An 18710-nucleotide genomic window follows, 5' to 3' on the forward strand; every position below is an offset into this window, starting at 1 on the left:
CACCTTTACCTATCCTGTTAAGCAAACCAATATTCCTGACTCTAAAGACAAGATGTAAAAGGGGGAATGGATTAAGGAAAAATATTACATAAGCATAATGACGTGAATAAAATGGGAAGGAATTTAATTTTATACTTTTATCTCTGTGCTTCACCCCATCCTGCTCATAACTGTGCTGATTGTGCTGCAGTTCAAGAAAGTATCTGCTTAATACTTTATGTTAATTTCATACTGACTTTACCCTCATCAGCCTTTAACCTGTGCAGACTTAACCAGGACACATTTTAATTACAGTCTCTCCAAGGAAATCACAGTTATTTTTCAGTTGTACAGATGGAGATTTCCATAATCAGAAGAAATTCCTTAGGCACACTTCCTCAATAACAGCCTTTGCTAACCTCAGAAAAACTCTGTGCTTCTTCCTTAAGCATTCTCCATTCTTCTCATGCTGACACTAGGGTGCTTACAGATTCTCTCCACCTCATTTATTATAGTTGGCTCAGATCCCTAGGGCTGGATGCAAGAGAGAGTGCAACTGTGCAAGCTCACAAACAGCTTAAGAAAGCAGTCCTGCACTATATACCCTTTCTTAATTTGTGCATAGTTATTATTTTAATCGATATCTCTGTAATTAAAATCCTGCATGATCACTTTTCTGGCCTTCCTACAGGCCTCTCTAATTTTAAAAAAAGCATTTCCCAGTCTCCTAACTCTACTCTGATGTTGGCCATTCCAAGTATCACCAAGCTCCCTTCACTGCTTTCAAGTTCTACATATGCTGTCCTTGGCCATGTCAGCTAATATATTTCCTAAGATTTCTAATTACCACTTTAATAATATCATGCACCAATATTGTCAAGTCTCTGTTTGATTCTGCTTACTCTTCACTAAATGCTGTATTAGGTCTCCACTCACTTTCTTTCTTCAGTTTCACCTCTTCCATTCCAGCAATGATAAAATCATTAGCTCTAAAGTGATTCAACCTACATTCAATAACCTTGAGCTTAAGTCCTACTTCTCCAAAAATCTATGGTGTAACACCAACATAAGATAGGTGAATACTGTATACTCTTGAGGGTTGTTCATACCTCGATACAGGGACTCAACTACAGTGATGTACACAGAACCATTCATATAACGTGATTTTTCACCAAAGCCTCCACAGCTAACCATTAGAAAAAACATAACATCCCTAAAAAATAAAAAAGTAGTTTCATACGCAGTCCTCTACATGCTTTTTAACTGGATAACCTGAAGGTTTTGGACAGACCAAATACGACGAGGAATGTCACAGAAAGAACAATATTCTTTTCTTTTTCTTTTTCTGCCTTTATTTAAATCAGTAAGAATTTCTGTCCTTTGAAGCTAATTAGAGACTTTATCCCTTATCTTCTATTCCCCAAATCCTTCCTCCCTAAAAAGAGTAGGATGTTCTAGGGCAGCCTTCGCACAGTATAGCTTTTTTAAAAGAATAGCAACTCTAAATAATCCAAGAATTTTTTGAACTTAATTCTCTGTTAAGTACCACAAGTTAACTTTATCCTGTTACAAAAATTATAAAAGCAGAAAGCCTCCTTAAGTTTCTATTTTCTTACCCTGTCTGCTTGGTTGTTGTTTTGTGTTGAGTTTTTGTTTTTGTTTTTTTTTCTTTTTGGTTGGTTAATTGTTGTTTTGGTTTTTTGTTGTTGTTGTTTTTCCAGCTGGGAATTGTTCAGGGCAAAGGATTGTTCTATGGCACGTGTTTGTACAGTGCCCAGTACAATGGGTTTCTCCAGGTGCAGAAGAAATAAAACATTAATAAGTTGTTATTCCAGGCTTCTGCTTCTGAATTTATGAAAAGTACTGGCAACAAATCTTATACAATACCAGTAAATAAAAATATATTTTTTCTTTCTTTTTCTTTCATTTTCTAAGCAAAAGGTCTGAACTCCCTTTCAAAATCTGTGATTTTTTTTCTAATTAAATTATTGATGTAATGCTGCGGAAGTATTCCTCTCAATTCTCCTGACTGTCATGCCAAGAGTTGCAGTCATTAAGTGAAAGTTACATTTTCAGAATCATAGAATGACTTGGATTGGAAGGAACCTCAAAGATCACGTAGCAGCAACTCCCCTGCCATGGGCAGGGTTGCCAACTACTAGATCAAGCACCACTTCAGGCTTCTCAGGGCCCCATCAAGCCTGGCCTTAAACATTTCCAGAGATGGGGCATCCACAACTTCTCTGGGCAGCCTCTGCCAGGGTCTCCTCACCACAACCTCAGTGAAAACCTTCTCCCCGATATCTAACCCGTATCTCTCTTCTTTTAATTTCAAACAATCCTCCCTTGTCCTATCACTATCTCTTCAAGTGAAAAGTTGATTTTCTTCGTATTTATAATCTTGCTTTACATTCCAGAACTTTCTCTTCTCTAGGCTAAGCAAGCCTAACTCCCTAAATCTTTCTTCATAAGGAATTCCTTCCCTTCTGTGTTGTCAACAGCACCACTCAGCTTGGTGTCATCAACAAACTTGCTGAGGGTACACTCAATCCCATCACCTACATCATTGATAAAGATGTTAATGAATACAGTTCCCAAGACAAATTCCTGCAGGACGCCACTCATCACCAGCCCCCACCTGGACACAGAGCCATTTACCACAGTCCTCTGGCTGCAACCATCCAACTAATTCCTTATCTATGCTGAACAGTCCACCCTTTGTACTCATATATCTCCATATATTTAGAGATAAGGATGTGGTTCAGGACCACATCAATGACTTTGAAGAAGTACAGGCAGATGACACCATTTGGCTTCTCTTTGTCCACCAATGTCATCATTCCATAACTGAAGGCCACTCAATGGTTAGGCATGATCAGCTCTCTGTAAACACCACGCAGGCTGCCTTGGATCAACTTCTCATCCTTCATATGCCCTAACGTGCCTTCTAGGTGGATATGTTCCATGACCTTCCTAGGCAGAGAAGTAAGGCTCACCAGTCCGCACTTCCCCATATCTTCCTTTCTCCAATTCTTGATTATGGGGTTGATGTTTCCATTTTTTCACTGAGTGACTGACACTGGGTATCAGTTCACCTGACAGCCATGACTTTTCAAATATGATGGAGAGTGGCTTGGCAACCATACTAGCTAGCTCCCTCAGGACCCTGCAGTGCACGTCATGTGGCCCAATAGACTTGTACGTATTCAGTCCTAGGAGACAATGTCAGACTTGATCTCTTCTTACAGTGGGAGGGATTTTGCTCCCCTGCTTTCCACCAAGATGTTCAGGAGCTTCGTGTTCTGAAGAGGAGTTTCTGATCCTAATCAGACTTAAGTTAAATGGCAACACTCCCTCAGAATTCAGTGATTCAGGATTGAGTCTTAATCACTCTCCCAAGAACATTAGGCAGTTTTTCCCTACATCCAGCCATGCTCTTGCAACTGGGAGGTTAGTCTCTGCTGCTGAAAATTAGGCAGCACATACAGATGTATGAACCCCCAGAGATCAATTCATGCCATCTGAAGACTGAAACTGAAGATTGTCTCATCCCCCTTTAATAAAATAAAAACCTTCATCAACAAAAATAAAAGATCATTCGCTCCCTAATTAAGTGACTACATTCCTAATCAGATTTTCCCATGAAGATGAATTCAATGCACCACTGCACAGTACAGGAGAAAAACTAACAGCTGGAGTATTTGATGCTCAGATATTTCAAAGGTCTCAGAACTTTCTCAAAGAGTTCAGCACTCACATAGAATTGCAAGAGGATTTCTGCCGATGAATTCAAGAGGCCAAGAATATTCAGCGTTATTTGTACATTAACTAAGTCTGAGTTAAGAAATATGAAATCAACACAGGGCTTTTAACTGTTTTTCTGAAGAAACAGTGATGAGCAATTACTACAAATCTGTGATCAAAATTACAAAGCAATTTCTCAGAGCACTGGATCTTGAAGATTCCTTGTGAAACCAGGTGAAAAGTGCCCCCTACAATAACACATAGGTGTAAGGCACCATGCAGATGACCAAATTTGCCAAGTGCTATACAAGCTGGCCAACAGACAAAACATCGCATTTCCTTCCTAGTATACTCCTCAGAAGCCCTTCACTCATGAGCTTGCACCTCTGCTGTTTCCTGTCCTTGTATTCAAAACAAGAATGTCCAACAGGTTTTCTCTCCCTTATGAAGTTTTTCTGCTGGCATGAATTTCCCCTCCTGTCCCTTTATTCATACTGGCTCTTCTAGAACACTTTCATCCCACCTGTCAGACTGGCATCAGCTTGAGTGCTTCTCACTTGAGTCTGAACATATCCCTAAATGAAACTTAGCTCATCCTCTTGCCCCACTAAACCTTCCCACTCACTGCAGCTCCCAGCTCTCACCACAGCCACACAAGAGCACTCAGCTACCTTGAAGCAATGCTTCTCTTGCCTTTTCAGCCTTCATAAACTGACTGCCTTATGCAGCTGTTACACCACTAGCCAGTGTTACCTAACAGTATCTGTTAATAAATACCATCATGTAATGAACCTGTTGGGACATTCATTACTAGATCTGCTAAGGGCAAAGCATCTAGTCAATGAAGCAATAAGCTAGTTCAGCATTCACTTGTAAAAGTTATTCCATAATCAGCCAGGAAAGTGAGGTACACAGATAATAGCAATACTAGTAAGTTCCAAGCCTCAGAAATGAGGCTAGGTAGCATCCTATGGAACATTATGTTTAAACAAGCAATTTGCTTTAGAGAGCCCTAATTAAATTTCCTGTGTTTCTTATGCCTGCTTTCTTCCATCTCTCCTCAGGTCCCAGAATAAAAGCCTGAATCCAAAAGCCTGCTTTTGGAGCACCTACAGAACTAGCCTGCGCTCTTACAGATCTGGTAAGACACACAGCAGTACTGAGGGCTGAAGAGGAAATTAGGCCAAGAAACTACGTGCAATTATGAGAAAGGCTCTCCCAGCAATTCACCCTCAACATTTTGTGAAACGTATGTGCCAAGCTGCACCCACAATCATGACCTCAACTATTAAGTAGACTATACTGCCTATAAAAGGAGCTGATCATTTACACACTGAATCCTTTTCTTTTCTGAAGTGCTGCCTCATACTCATCGCTCGCTGTAAGGCTGGGCCAGCAAATGAAAGCAAGTTACGCTTACTTTCAACATGAAGCATAAAAGAGGAACAGACTGGGGTTGGATTCGATGATCTCCAGAGGTCCTTTCCAACTCCTACAACTCTGTGATATTTCAAATGTGGTTTGGGACACACACACTGACACAAGGGGATAGAAACAAGGGTGGAAAGGCATCTCTAAACCTCTTGCAGTGCACAGCCGCATGCAGTAATGAGATCAAAACAGTGTATTTCTTTAATCTATGAAAATTTCCAGTAAACTATCACATATTTATTGCTGAACATACTTTTTTCACCGATCTTTCTGGGAAGGAGTCGTGTTGAAAATTTTAATAAATAGGTCACTTCAGGGAAGGCCACCTTGTCAGTGTCTCCATAGCACTATTCAAAGTGTGCTATCCTAGCTTAAAAGAATTCCTTCATTTCACAAAAGTAAAGAAAGCTTGTGACAGTAGTGCACTATGTTAGGGTAATATCATACTCCCAAACTTGAGCAGCTGATATCATAGAGGGGTGAGGGATGAATTTTCTCAAAGTAGGATTTTATTCGGACCAGCTTCTTTCTTTTGAGTAGAAATGGTGACTGCCATCATTTTTACCTTATTAACAAGAGCCTTGCTTTGGCATTAAAGGGAAATTTGGTTTTATGAGAAAATCATAATACTTCAGAGGAAATAGAATAACCAAGCTTTCAATGTCCATCAAAAACCACTTGTTTGTCTGATCTTTCTTTTTTAGATAGCAATAAGCCTTTGCAGTCAAGTTCAGAGAGATTCAAAAGTATATTAAGAACAGCTGAAATATCACAGGAATTTAAAGTAGCAAAATACTTTGGAATTATTTGGTCTGGAGGCATTAGATCTGCTGACGTAGCATTTCCCAGTATCTCCGTCTCTTGCTTCTGAAAACCATTCTTGGGTACCTTTTCAAGGCAGAAGGTACATCTCCAGAAAAAAGCAAACACACCCTTTGAAGTACAAGACAAGCTCCTTGCCATAAGGCAATATAATTTCCGTTCCAGTGCTGTATCAGGAAATTTACATGCAAAGCCCTAAGTTAGGGAAACCCCAGACATCAATTTGCAAATAGTACAAAGATAAAATGGGACATATATGTAGTTCGTACAGCCTCATCAGAGGATTTTTATTCTGCTAAAATTTAAATAGAATTTGACTACAGAGGAAATTCAGATTTTGTGGTAATCACAGATCTTAAGATTTTTGAAAAGATCCTGCATATAAGGAGTTTCTGAAATGTGCTCACTTGCACAGAAAATTGCCTTGAAGTTGAGGTACATTGTATCACATTAGAGGTCAATCACATCCTCAGGTCTCTGCAAGGACCAATGCCTCCTTTGTCTACAAGTACCAGGATCAAGTCAGACTTCCCTTGAGCACAGAGTGAGACTTAGCACCCTATCCCCCCTCCAGTGTACATTCATAGAACAAAATCCTACCCTCCTTAATCATATCTGCCCTATTTTTGCAGGACTGAATGTTAACAGCAGTTCTTCTCTTGGTACGTTAAAACTGCTGCCGATCACATTGATGTTGATTCACCGGATACTTACAATCAGATACCTTTATCATCAGCTCTGGTATGGAAATGTTAACTTCTCCCATGGCTAGAAACCATGTTTTGATTCCATGTTTAAACAGCATTAACAACAGTCATAGTCTGCACCTGAAGTCTCTAACCACAGGTAAAAAAATAAATGCATCAGCTTTGTCTAGGTTTCTTAGGTGTGCATCACAGAATTGCTGTTTCTTACAAAACAGTAAACAATTCATCTCTACAGAGCTTAGTTTTACCTCAGACATGTCTACAATTTGAAAAACTAAAAGACAAGTGGTCAGAAAAAATGTCTCGAAAAGAGATGTGAGCAAGGAGTTAGCAGTTATTCTACAAGATGCTACAAACATGCTGGGTCTGACTGGAATGGGGTTAAGCTTCATAGCAGACCATATAGTGCCATGTTTAAGATTTGTGACCAAAGTAACACTAACAACATACCAGCGCTTTAGCCAGAGATGAACAGAGATCACACATTATCAAGACCTCTGCTTTCCACTCTGCCCCCAGCAACTGGCAGAAGGGACACAGTCAGGAGAGCTAAGTTCCATTCCATATAGTATCATATTCTGTTGTAAGAACAGGGGCAGAGGGCAGTTTTTCCCAGGTTGCTATTGCTTACAGGCTCATTTAGTGTTGGTCTGTGAGTGCTTTTGTTCATTTCTTTCTCACACCCTCTTTAGTTATTAAACTGTCTGTGCCTTGACCTGCAAGCTATCATTTGCTTTTGTCTATCCAGTTCTTTCCTTCATTCTTCTTCAGGGAATGAGCAAATGACTGGGTGGGGCTTACTGGTTGGCTGGGGTCAATCCATGGAAGTCAGTCTTGGTAGCCAACCAACATGGGACCCAAGGTAGCTATAAACTCATTCTAGCACATGCTGGTCAAATCCACAGTTGCTTTACCAGTTTAGCTGCGGCTTGACAAGTTCTTACTTGCTGTTGCTGGTCACTGACAACTTTCTAGTTCTTAATACTGTTTTCTTTGTATGTCTAATTTTTCCCTTTCTTGCTGTACATCAAATTTTACATTAAAGTCTGCTTTCATCTTTTGCATTTTGACGAATGTTACATTGACTAGGTGGGTAGCACTAATCCGGCAATGAGCTTAACTGGGAAAAACCAATTACATAAAATCCTGGAACAGATCATGGACTGGTCAGAAAGTGCAAATTTCTGAACACCACCTGAGAAGGTGGTTCATGCCACAGAAGTGTTGCTGCATAATAAGTTACCCAAAAATGAGAATCAGTATGATCTTGTTACTGAGGGGTCCTATCATGTTATGGAAAACCAACAAAAATGGAACACCGCAGTATGGAGTCCCACATGACAAGTCAAAGAAACCATCAAAAGAAAAAGTAAACTGAATTAGTTTCCAGAAGTGAAAGTCAGATATTGCTGAACAAGAGCGGCCAGCACTCCAACTCTAAACTGATTCATGGATGGTTGCAAACGTCCCATGGGGCAGTCTATTGCTACAGAGAAAGGCCAACAGGCAACATATGGGCAAACCCATTCAGGCCACAGAATTGAAGCAAGACATTTTTGTCCAGGCAGAGAGCCTTGTTATAAAAGCACATTGTGTAGATGGCTGAAATGTCCAAGAGCTGTGATAAAGAGCATCAAAATGGCAAGGAGATTAATTAGGCTGCTAGAAACCATCGCATTTCCACTCTTTGAAAAAATAAAACAAGCAGTCAAAGATGATGCTTTGAGAACAGATATGAATAAGTATTTAGAAAATCAGCACCTATTCTGGAAGACGTTTCTAGCCATACGCTACCCACTGAAAGAAGGTGTGGAAAGGAAGATCAAGTCTATAAGTTTTTTGTGATATGGAAGCAAGGAGTTAGAAAAACTCAACTTACAAAGATTGCCTGAATGGTTCCTCTCAAACAAGAAGAGTAAGGAAAAAAAGAAAACATATTTCAGATTAACTCAGGAGTGCACTGAGGACTGGAGTCTTCTGAGATTCAGGAACTGAAAATAAATATTAAGTATAACTGAGGCACAGGAGGAACTAGCCCAGGGACAAATGCTGCTGAGGACTGAGCTGTTTTGTTTTCAGCCTTATCTCTCACAGGCCTTCCTGGTTTACTTAAAGTAGACCTCAAGATAAGCATACTTGAGCTTTTTCCCCCTCAAAAACACTTCAGAAAATCCCAGAAAAACACGTCAGACAAATTTGGCCTTGTGAATTCAGATTCTGCCAGTACTGTGTCAACTGGGCAAAACAGGCTGGCTCAGATTTGAGTTTAATTCCTGAAGCTCTCAGTTTAAGGGCAAGCCCAAAAATCCAAAAAAATAAGTTTGACCAATTACACAGCAATGTTCAAGTCAGGTATCATACTCTTACATACACAGTGCCAATTTGTTAGATATATAGCATATTAGTTAAACAGTGGTGGTTGTTTGTTTGTTTTTTTGTTTTCCCATTTGCTTATGTAGCCTTTGAACTGTAAATATGGGCGCATTTTCTTCTATTCCTCCATGTAAGATGGATGACTTTTCTCCCTCCCCAGAGATTATTTTGTTCTCATGCCATAATCCCTTAAAACAAGGGTTAATATAGTTAAACTTCTCTGAATGGCTCTCTTAATCATACTTTGGACTTGAATGAAAAAATTGATTGTTACAGAGATCAACATGCCCTAAACTAAAACCACATTAAACAATTTGTGACATTATCAAAAATATATCACTGTAGATGAGATGAAATCTGCTTCACTAAGAGAGGAAATCTGTAGTAGAAATGTTCTGAATTCCTGAATTGCCAGACATTCACAACTGGCCTTCAGGTGCCATGTTGCAACACCCACTTCACATGTTAATTAATACGAGAATAGTCCAAAAGAAAATAGCTTCAAAGCCAAGATGAAGAGCCTCACAATACCCTGCACAACTTCTTTTCTGAAATTAAGAACTTGGCAGCTAACTTCATTTCAGCAAGGGCATTTCTGAGCTTTGTATTGTAATGTCGTTTTTTTTTTTTTTTTTGGTGGTGTTTTTTTTTTTTTTTTTTTTTTCAAATTCATTAGTACTGTAGAGACAATCAAGCTAAGACAGTGTAAATCGTCACACATATTACAGTGTTCAATTTCATTTTGTCGCTTACAGCTGCTGATAGTTTTGGATCCAGTATATTTGAAGCAACTGCTGTTGGTGGTAATAAAGAAAGTAATCCACCAGTCTGAACCTCAGATGCCAAGATATATTTACAAGGTTAATCATTTTTTTTATATTGTATGCACACATTGATTTTGTTTGAGTAGTACATGGAGTCAATGCAGAAATTATTGTGATAGCACAGATACTCGAAATGCAGCTTTTTGCAGACATTTCTCATATTGAAACTGCTTAAAAATTCTTTGCTGCATCACCAGAAGTTTACACAGGAAAAAATAAATAAATAAATAAAAACTTCCTTCTTTTTTCCCCACAGCCCTTACTTCTTTCCTTGCTCTTTAGCTACAGTTCTGAAAATATAACAGTTTTTGCCAGCTCTGCAAGTTCAGGTAAGCAGCTCCAATATGCAGGGAAAAAGGCAAGGCGCACTGCATATATATTATTGTTACAAAAATAATGTACATTGTTCATTTCAGCTCCATTCAAAACACAGAACATCTCACTGACCCTTGCAAATGGAAATGAAAAGAAAGATTTTTTCCTTTATTATAGTTTTTGAGTTACTGCCAGCATGCAGATTTCAGAAGTAAACGTGCATCAAAGACGGTACTTCTTTTTTTCGCCTCGGATTATCTAGTTATTCTCTCTATAGAAACAGAACTCGTGTGTTTTGTAACATGTAACTTTGGAGATAGGATGATTACGGATAATTATACATACAAAAAGAAGTGCCACCCATTCCTAAGTCTCTGAAAAGTATGTTGCACTCCTGAAAGGGATACCCACGTGGAAGCTGGGGGTTGAAGTACACACTGTCTCCTCTTGATAGGATTTGTCCTTAACAAAGGCATCTGCTCATAAATATAGCGGAAGCTGATCACATTTAGTCTTTTCTGATCATAAGTTTGGTAGGTTTTGATTTTAATATTATCGTTCTGATTTAGCCCAGAAAAAGAAAAAAAAAAAAAAAGAAAGAAAGAAAAAGAAATCAGTAATTATTTGGCTAAGAGCATTATTGCTTAAAGAAACATACCACAGTATAAATCTGTAATACACATGCAGACCATCTACTGCTTAGAGAACCCTATATTTGTAAAATAGGCCAGAAACCGATCAGAGGAAGAGTGGGTACACTCAATTGTTGAGTCTAGAAGTCATTACACTGCTAGCCCAGACTTTGGAAAGCTAGGCACAAGCCACTGCATAATCACAAGCTTCTGTACGATAGGCAAATCACTTCAGCTTGCAAAAGAGACTTAAACTGAGTATTTCAAATCCTAAACCAGCATCCTGAATATCCCTCTCCTGCACTTCCCTGGTTCCCTCTCTCACTAATGTATAACCCACTAGCAAGGATGCTCAGCCAAGAGCAGGGAGACAAAGTCCTGTTTTTACTTACAGAAGTGTTTCTGCATATTGTATTAGCCATAACAGAAAAATTGCAACCCATATCTACTCAATAAGTTAATGTTGTTCTCTCTTTTATCCCTTCTCTCCAAGAGGGAAGCATTTTCAATAGAAGCAGGTAGTTACTCAAAGCCAAATATTCTGGATGTTTCTAGGTAAGTCAGTCTCCCGAAAGATGAGGTTTTGAATTATTTTCAGCTAATTTTTGCTCCATCCAAGCATGAACTATAAAAACAGGGAAAGGGGATCTTTCACATACCATTTCCTTTCTTTTTGTCCACTTCTAGCGGTAATTTAGGTGGGAAGCAGGAGCTGCACTCAATTGGCTGAAAGGCAGGAGAGATAACCAGTGTTGGGAAGAAGCTGCAGGCAGCAAGCATCCTAATTCCAATAGGCAATTCAGGTGCAATATTTGCCCTTAAGATGTTACTGAATTAGTATCATGCTCATGCTGTGCACAGAAACATGACCACGAGGTAGTTAGACCATGTAGTAACTTGGGCATACAGAAATTCATAAGGATTGAAAACAGAAAACGTGGCAAATCCTACACCTTCCAGATTTTGTCTTGTACAGTGTTTATCTGGACAGACAGGCTGACTCATGTATGCCTCAAATACCACGTTAGAGACACTACCTCAGGAAAAGATACTTAGTCAAAACAAAATCAGTACCAGAAGCCAACTCACTCTGGTGTGTGACCTGTTTTTATGCATGGATGGATTATTTGGAGTTTCTCTTCTCTCTACTCCCATGTTATGAAAACAAAGACAACAAAGAGAACAAGCCTTACCCCATTCTCTGGGGCTGCATCTGAGCTGCTTGCTATGACTCAAGCGGAGACTTCCTGAGTTATGAAGAAACAAGGCAGCAGGGACACAGCTCTTCCCTCACCTCATACCTTGTAGCAGCCTTGCAGGGCCAAGGGAGTCAGTTACACAGAAGCACATCCCACTGGAAATTTAAGCTGAAATTAAGTTACTGAGCATTGCTGGAGCAGCACAAATCTGCCTTTAGAGATTTGAAAACATAGCTTCTTATTGTTACATCCCAGTGTTCAATAAATTCTCCTCCAGGGAACACACGCTTCTCTTCTATGCTTTCTATTGTTTGTGTTATCATTTGCTATCTATGCAGCATTATTTATTAGCATCTCACTCTCCCTCTCTCTTATTAAATTAGCAAATACATCTTGCAGAACAAGATGAAGAAAGCTCATTACTCACAACAAGTAGCACACAAGGAGAACAAACCAGCACTTCTCCAGAGGGCTCTTTATGTTCTCTGACCCATTATGGAGTGGAGACTCATAAGCACTTAGGCCTAAAGACCAGCTGGTACCACTTAGTCCCTGCTTAAATCTGCTGCTCTGGGATGAAGGTGTTTTTAATTCAGTTTGATGGGGATCTATTATGATAGTATTAGGTTAATAAGTTTTTGTTAATAGAAAATGTACCAACTTTCCTTTTCCTTCTCCCCCTAAAATATATATATATTTATTTTGTAATCATTCAACTTCTCTATTACAACATTAATGATGTACTGGAAAGGACTGCCCTTCTCTGTGGTCATGGAGTTGGTCTGTTTTTAAATCAGTAACTGAGTTAATACAGCAAAGTGGTTTTCACAGGAGCTTGTCAATTTTGACAGTTTCTTACTCTTCCTTCTGTTTGATTCGTACAGCCGTTTGTCTTTTTGACGTCATAAAATTTTCCCCACTTTTATTCTAAACCAAATTCTAGCTTTTACTTTATGATACTGAGGTGTTTTGATTAGATTCTCAACTGGTATAAATCAACATCATTCCATAGCTCCATGGCCTTCTCTGAGTTTACCTCCACTATCAGTGCCTTTTGTGTTAGAGTCCAGCCAAAAATAAACCTGCGTGTTAGGTTCACCTTATCAGACAAGTAAATTGTCAATGTCATGGTTTATCCTAAATAGCAAATATGTTTTGAAAAGAAGCTTTCTTTAAAATGAGGGGGTTAAAAATGACCTAATATGCTGTAGCAAAATACTGAAGACAATCAGTAAGACTGTTATTATTTCTTGAGATGGATGGAAATCTGCTATTTTCTACTTTCTTTTCCAATATCCCAAGAAATAATGATGTGATTTAAGAGTATAAAGCCTGCAGCTCAATTGTCGCAATTTATGTTCTGTAAACTTAAGGTAAGTCTGAGTAGCCTAACTTTTTCATTGCTTGTTGTAAAGGATGGCATCTTGAGGGTCAGTGCAATTTCCACAATTTCACTTCCAAATTTTTTTTTAAGTTTTTCACAGGGCAGTGCTGAGATCAACCTCCAACACAACCTACTTACCTCAAAATTTGATCTCTGTAGAAGAATGGAAGCATTATTCAGGGAGTGGATTCCTTCTACTGTGACACATCTGAAAGACAAACCTCACATCACAAGGAGGTATAATGTACCTGTAAATGTATTTCAACTCTGAAGTGGGAACAGCAAGCAAACCCCTTGCTCTAACCTTTTCTCTTTCTTCACTGGATGTAATGTTTTCAGAGTCTGTTGAGGAGTGTGTCTAATTCATTTTTCCAGCTTAGCGAGATTTGCCCCAAGTCATTTCCTATTTGCTCCCTTGCTGTGAGTGGAGTCACATTCCCAGCGAGAAGTCAGCTCTGTTCCAGTGATTATCTCTGCTGCGTGAGCAAGGCCGGACCCAGGCAATGGCCTGAAAGGATGCCTGCTCATGCTGAGAACATAGTTTAACAGTATGTTAATAAACACACAGGGAACGTGTTATGCAAACAAAGGCATACGGCCCCAAGGCAAATCCCTTATCCCCAGAGATGCAAAAAAGAGGAAAGCATTTTAGGGGAAACAGGGAACAGTACTACATTAAGAAGCAGCCTCATTGTGAATGCATCCAGGTTGGCAGCGGGGAGAGTTAACATGAAGACTCACTGCCAATCATTTTCTTTTGCCTTTCCTTTGAAGATCATTAGAGTTAGCATTAAGAGGAGTTATACGGATTAAAGGCAGCTGGGTCTGCTCTCATTTCTTGATGAAACAGTTACCATCACAAGGCAGCATACCTTCAACTGGTTACTAATTAAATTCCACTGAAGTCCTTAAAATGTGGTTGATTTCAGCTTCAAAACTTCACTGGTGTCAGAGAGAGACCTTCCACTTATAGGGTAATACTAAAATAGAGCCTCCCTGCTACTGGAACTTCAAAATCTTTTGTACAATCACATTTTGTTCTAATCTGAACTCCAACAAAGGATCAGTGCCTTCTTAAACTCTCTGTATCCCCACCCCAGAATCCGACATGAATTGGAGGAACTGGCACAGGTCCTTTACTCAAGCTACAATGTCACTCCCCAACCGCACGCCAGTTTTACATTCCAGCCACAGTAAGACATGCATTAGAAAGCCTCACATTTTAATGTCACCACAATACAGAAGGTGAATCCTAAAGGCACTAGGAAAAAAAAAAAAGGAACTCAGAAATGATAAGAAATATTCATTCACTAATTGAAGACTGACAGAAAGAAAAGCATAGGACAACTCAGTAATTACATTCTTTTTATTCTTCTGTTTTCATTAACATCTGTATAATAAAATGGAGTCCTCAGGGAAAAAAATAAGCAACATTTTATACACTCCTTTAGTTCTGAAAAGCAATCGAGATCTACGTGTAATAGCCCCTCAACCTGAAGTTTGACGTAAGTTTACGCGAGAGAGGGAACCACAATTTTTTTTTTCTTATTAGGGGAAAAAACAAAAACAAAACACACACACACAAAAAAAAAACAAAACAACAAACCCTACCAAAATTAGTAAAAAAATAATAACATGGGGCTTTTGGCTTTACTATCATTTAAAAAAATAACAACTTTATATCCAAGTAGTAAATAGTATATTTAGAAGCCTACAACAAATTAAACACCTTTTTTCTTTTTCATTCTAGAGCTTCATCATTTTCAAGCTAGTCAAACTGTATCAAATACAACAAATAATCCCGTAGCATTTTAACACAATTTATAGCTCTACAAAGTAAATAGTATGACTTTTTTTGTTGTCATTGCCTTCTGTTTGCCATTTTAATCAGATTCTGGGGACACAATTCTGCATGGAAGCAGATGTAAATATGCCCATGAATTTCCAGCCAGTGGAGCTGCTACAATGCACACATTAAGGCCGAGTTTTACAACAAAATGTGAGATGTAAACGGCTCTGCACTGTTGAAATGGCACATCTCTAAGGGTGGAATTAATCCCATCTAACTCTGGCTGTTCAGAGAACTAATGCAGGGCCCTTCTATAGTCAGAGAGTTATGCAGCTCCAGTGGGGGTTCTTCCTATTTACTTTGGCCTTTAATATTTGACAAATGTTTAGCATACTACTTTAAGTTCAGCTTTTCTTTAAGCAGTATTAAAGAATGGGCTGGCAGGGGGGAGATCAAGCAAGATAAAGTTGGGTTGAGGCCCTGCAAGAGCAATATGAACAGTAAAGCTCTGAGGATGGAAAGCAAGGTGTTCCATCTCTTGATGATGGGAAAAAAGAAAATAGCTGTGCACTGCAGCACTGAGTTAGTTAATTATCAAATCTCTGTTTACTTATCCTCCTTGGTCCAGCTAGGGACTATGGGGAAAAGTGCCCTTCATGAACTATGAACACAAGAAAGCAATGCGACAGAGTTATAAATCCAGATACTTGAGCAAAGCATGTTTGCTGCCTGCAGGGTACAGTGACAAGGGGAAAATTACAGTCTGTATTGGGTTTTGCTGAAACATAAAAAGCACAGATTTTATGTCCTCATGCTCCGGATTGTTCTGCTTGATTGACAAGGGTACACAGACGCATCTGTACCAATTCACACATCTTTTTTGCACAGAAGGATCGGAGGCTGCACAGCACGTGTTTCCTACCAAAGCTCTTCCCAACCACACCTGCAGGGCTGCAGCACAGCTGCCGACAGGCCAGTGCTAAAAAGCCCTGTAATCATTCCTTGCTCTGCGCTCACACACTGACAATTGCAGCATAACCATTACCCAGCTTAGTACAAAACTACAGTGCAAAAGGTTAGGCGTGCTGCATTGCTGGTACAACCTACATTCAGCATTTGGAACCTCCTCCCTTGCTCTGATGTGAGGTGGAAAACAGGGCACTACAGTGCTGGGTGGGCAAAAGCTGAGGGCCTGTTATGAGCCTCAAGGAAGCTGGGGCATCAGACTCACAATGCTGGCAAAGTGGTATTTAGTCAAAAATAGGTGGTGGTGAACAGAGGAACAACTGCTAAGCCACTCCCATTACTGGGACTCCTACAGGCTCCTGATGTGCTCAGCCATGCTGTCCAGGGAGATCCGCATGGGAACAAGTATGTGGGTTATTCTTTGGCACTGTTGCCAAGTTCCATGTATCTTGAATGACATTTTTCAAGGGTGCCAGAGAGTGAGCAGAACAAGTGCTTTTTTGGTTTCACCTGTCTCCTCATCTAGTAATAATATCTTAGTGATTATACATGACACATAACATCCTCTATCTGAACTGTTTCACTACCCTGTGGAAAAAAAAAAAAAAAGGAATAGCCTCTGTCTTTACAAAATTAAGAGGAAAAGGAAGGCAGTGCAAGGAAAGATGTGCTGAGGTGACAGAGCACGGCTCATGCATATTCAAGAAAAAATGACCTGCAGCCAGCCCTGAGTATTAACTCTTAATTTCTCCCATCCTGCCTTGAATTTCCCATCCTCCTTGGAATCACATTTTCCCCACCACTTCTTTCAACCTATTTCCCCCCTAAAATTTTACCATGTTTACATTTCTTATTAATTTCTCTAGAGTTTTGTTCCTAAACCACGCAGTCTCAGCCAGTATTTTCTAGAGACTATTGCTTTCAGCAGCTCTGTTTCTCCAACTGAGTAAACACATTATATTTTCTCTAGGGGGCTGGCATACTCTTTTGTTGATGCTCAGGACAGAAACATGACTGATGACCTTCCAACTCCACCAGCCACAGCCTAAGAACATCCTAGAACACATCTCATTGGAATGACAGTCCAAACGTGCATTAACTGGAGTTCCTGAAGTCTGAACATCACTGTAGGCAGATAAATAATCAGGCTTATTTCCAGACATACTAAAAGCTCTCAGAAGTTCAATCTCCATCTTCTTAGACAGAAAAATAAGAATCAGGACACATGCTCTGCAGGGATTAGAGCAAATATAAAGTAAGATGCTAAAAATGTCCTTAAATTAAACACACCTATAAGGAAAAAATTCATTGTTTTGAACCAAGAATGCTACCCAGTTTTGCATATAATCCTTTAATTTCAACCTTGGATGTTGTTAAAACACAGATAGAAATATGGTTTGGATGATCAGTTCTGAAAGCATTTTCTTAAGCCTTTTCCTCCTTTCTGAATAGTCCTCATGAGGAGATTTCTGCTTGTCAAAGAGGCACAGTACAGTCTAAGTTCTCTTGCACTCATGTTAGACTGGCCAGTGTAATCAGCTAACTTGCTATTTAGCTTTTATTTACAGAGGACAGCATCTGGTACTTAATCTCCAGAGCAGAAAGAACCATTTACACAGATCTGAGATCACTTTGTGACAGGTGCCAAAGAGTTATTTCCAGAGCCCTGTGAGCTGACCATATGCTACATCTTTCCCCAGCTGGAATAAAGGCATTCATCCACCATATAACTCATCAGCAGCATGGAATAAATAGATAAATAAATAAAAATTGACAAAAAAACCAATATGTATACATTTGCATATTTACGCCTCAAACAAAATAGGCAAATAACTACATGTAATATCATTGCTATAACAAAACTACTGTTCAATTTTTATCTACACTCCAGGAAAATGTAATTATCAGGTTTTGCAGCACAATTTAATGCACTATGCAACAAATTAAAGAGGAGTACCCCAATTCTGACTCTTGTCCCCCAGTGCTAACTGCCTTATTGCTCAAACAAGCTTGGTATCAATCCTACCTATAGAAAAAGTCTCTTTGAAAATGCAATTGCAAAAGCTTGAAAGACATCAGGAAAATTTAATGAAAATTTGGTGGAAATAATCAATAATAAAACCAGTACATATTGAATAATCAGTACTTTTTATATAATAAGTATAATAACTACTTTTTAGACTAAAGTTAACCAAGATGACACCCAGAAACTGAACTCTCAGAGGTAAAGTCTGGATACCAAAATTTAACTTGTGGGAAAGACAAAAGCCATCAATTTTGCCAGAAAAATTACAAACTGAGCTGAGGTACAGGACTCAACTTTTCCCAGGTAGCAGATGGTCCCAAGATTTGAGTTCAGCCATCCATATTTCTTAATGGAGGAGAAAAAGATGTGTCCTCATATCGCTCTCCTGGTCATCAAAATCCCTCTATATTATGGAAAATAGTGTCTAGGCAGCTATTTCTAGTCCTTTTTCAGAGCCACTACAGGAAACATTTCTACATTTGTTAGAAGAGCTGGAGAGAGAAGGCAGCAGAATGTGAA

The 18710-nt window shown here is 39.2% G+C and overlaps 2 long non-coding RNA genes across 3 annotated transcripts; one reads left to right on the forward strand and one right to left on the reverse strand.

Moving 5' to 3' along the window:
- The first annotated feature begins 4572 nt into the window (after positions 1-4572).
- LOC125690553 (uncharacterized) lies at positions 4573-17390 on the forward strand. The gene is made up of 5 exons (XR_007375714.1): positions 4573-4653; positions 4788-4864; positions 6609-6717; positions 13501-13647; positions 17136-17390. It is a non-coding gene; the product is annotated as an uncharacterized LOC125690553 (long non-coding RNA).
- On the reverse strand, positions 9891-12535 carry LOC125690552 (uncharacterized). 2 transcript variants are annotated; one of them, XR_007375712.1, is made up of 4 exons: positions 12454-12535; positions 12021-12194; positions 11487-11553; positions 9891-10713 (listed from the first exon to the last, which is right to left on the reverse strand). It is a non-coding gene; the product is annotated as an uncharacterized LOC125690552 (long non-coding RNA). The 2 variants fall into 2 exon arrangements; XR_007375713.1 differs by having other exon boundaries at positions 12021-12181; positions 12454-12512.
- Positions 17391-18710: the final 1320 nt, after the last annotated feature.

The sequence above is a fragment of the Lagopus muta genome, chromosome 3 (genome assembly GCF_023343835.1).
Source record: "Lagopus muta isolate bLagMut1 chromosome 3, bLagMut1 primary, whole genome shotgun sequence".
In the NCBI taxonomy this organism is placed as follows: Eukaryota; Metazoa; Chordata; class Aves; order Galliformes; family Phasianidae; genus Lagopus; species Lagopus muta.